This window comes from Trachymyrmex septentrionalis, unplaced genomic scaffold (assembly GCF_001594115.1).
Source record: "Trachymyrmex septentrionalis isolate Tsep2-gDNA-1 unplaced genomic scaffold, Tsep1.0 scaffold66, whole genome shotgun sequence".
Lineage (NCBI taxonomy): Eukaryota > Metazoa > Arthropoda > Insecta > Hymenoptera > Formicidae > Trachymyrmex > Trachymyrmex septentrionalis.
This window is the reverse complement of record NW_017305843.1, coordinates 573,650-576,344: the sequence shown is the minus strand read 5'-3', so window position 1 is coordinate 576,344 and position 2,695 is coordinate 573,650.

The following is a 2,695-nucleotide window of genomic DNA, read 5'->3' as shown; positions in this document are numbered from 1 at the left end:
AGAGAGAGAGAGAGAGAGAGAGAGAGAGAGAGAGAGAGAGAAATTGCTACAAATAAATTACTTGTAAAAAGAAGAAGGCATCTTTGAAAATAATTTATTATATTTATTATATTGTGTGTGTGTGTGTGTGTGTGTGTTGTGTGTGTGTAGGGAGGATTATTTTTTTTAATTAGAGATACAACACAATTTTCCAGTCTTTATTCTCTCTATATTATCTCTTCGATAGATATGTGTATCTACCAAAAAGATAGATGTCTCTTGTATACTGAATAATTAATAAGTTTTAAGATTAGTTCCTACATACTTTATTCTTCCTTACATCTTTATTCTTTATTCTTTCTTTTCCCTTCGATACCTAAGAATATATTATTTATTTTATTCTGAGTACGGAAATACCTCGTTAAAAACATCGTCTTAAGTTAGATTTCTTATATATGCATACATAGAAATTCGTTATACATACTCTTTAAATTATAATCAATGGTTAATCACTAATATCAATGCTAAGTATGTCACCAGTAATCAGTGAATGAGATGTGAAATCTCTAACCTAGTAATCTTTATTATGTGATCTAACTAACCTTGTTTTAGTACATAAATTCAATAAATATGGTATTGAAAGATTGAAATTAATGAGCAAATATCACAGTATTTTAGTACACATATAATGCTCAAACATTCTTTCTTTTCTAATTGAATTTCACTGATTATCCAATGCCAAGTATGCCACTGGGTAATTAGTGACTATCCACTGATTCAGATTTAGAGAGTATATACATATATACATTCTATATATAGTCTGTCCGATAAAAGCGTGGTCGACTTATACATGAAAGAAAAATTTATTTATTACTATTTAAGTAATAATGATTATATTCTATAGAATTATCGTTAAAGTGCAACTACATTAATAATGGGTCCAGTCACCGGTCTATAATAAACTGGTATCTTCGAAGCATACTTTCCATTAAATTGATAGTGTATTTACGATATAATACGATAAAGACCTTCAAATGCATCAAATTTCGGTAGACAACTGTTTTAAAATAAATTGTCCTCCCACGAAGTTTCTTTTGATAAACGCCCATACATTTTCAATCGGATTTGCATCGAGTGATTGCAACGCTCAGTCCAGCGCCGTGATATCATTTTACTCTTCCCAATTCTTACAGAGCCTGCTTCGTTATCTTTTTGGAGAATCCAATCTTCATTTTTATGGATAATCCAACGTAGGGCAGATGGTATCAGAATCTTATGATATATTTTTTCTGCATTCAAGTTGTCTGTAAATAAATAAAGATAGCCAAATCCTTGCTCTGAGAAGCAACCCCAAGAGTGCATCTTCACGTGCGCCGTGCCACGTTCTGGCAAATCATCTACCATTTTTGTTTCAATATAACGTTGTACCTACTTTTAGACGAATGATTTTGATTTCCGCATGTATTTGACGGCAGCGGATTAAGACATTTTCGGTCGTTTTTTGGATGTGTACATAAAAATACAGTTTCATAGCGCGAGTGGCACTCATTTTGAAATATACTTTTTCTACCAAGAATCAAACAATAATTGACACTATGATTAATAATGCATCATACACAAAAGATAACACCTATCAGCACAAAAAAGTTAGAATAATGCATCTTTTACCGGCTACGAGTAATTGCGACCGCGCTCTTATCGGACAGACTATAAATTAGTAATCAACATTTAATTGCATTGAATAAAAATTAAAACTGTTTCTGTGTATAACAAAAAAATGTAGTGTCTATTTTAATTATATTATAAATATATATTGTATATATTATACGAATGTCTGTACTTACTGACTTCTACCGGTCTAAATATGTTTGTAAACTTTTCTATGGACATTTCTTTATTTTATCCCTGATATATAATACGCATACAGTACACATATACATATTTGGAATTTAAATATCAAAAAAATTCGAGATCATGAACTAAAAAAAAAGTTCTGTAGAGATATACGTCCGTTTTTTTTTGCTTTGTTTTCGAGAAAATCGCAAAAAAGACAAATCGACAAAACATAGTTTTATACTTTCTCATTACTTATTCACATTGTATTTATTAACTCGCTTAATATAGATATTGATCAAAATGTTGTCTTCTCATAATGTAGCGTATATATACAGAATGTCCGAGTAAGTTTTAACAAAGCGGTCATGTATACATAGAGCGGACTAATAAATTGAATCAAAAAATCCTCTACCATTTTGCAATTTTGGCAATTTTTTTAGTTATCCAATGAGCAGAATGTCTAAAATCGACACATAAGACAACTTTAAAATATTTTTAAGAGTTTTTTATAAAAAATATTTTATATTCTTATAAGATATTTCATAAAAAAAACTTTGAAAGAGATCGTAAAGTTGTCCTAAACGCCGATTTTACTCGCTATATTGCAAAATCATAGAGGACTTTTCGCTCTATCTATCTATTATATATATATATATATATATATATGCGCTCTTCTCGCGCAATCCGCGATTCTCGCGATGATCCGAATCTCGTGGTGGTTTTAATTAATAGTATTAATTGCGACAAAGCCACGCGTTCCGTTCAGCTGGCGACCATTTAATTGCGAGTTATTCAATTTCAGTGCGACGACGATACGCGCGAATTTCGGACACGTTTCGTGAGAGCGATTGTGTCGCTCACCGGTGAATAGCGACGTCGC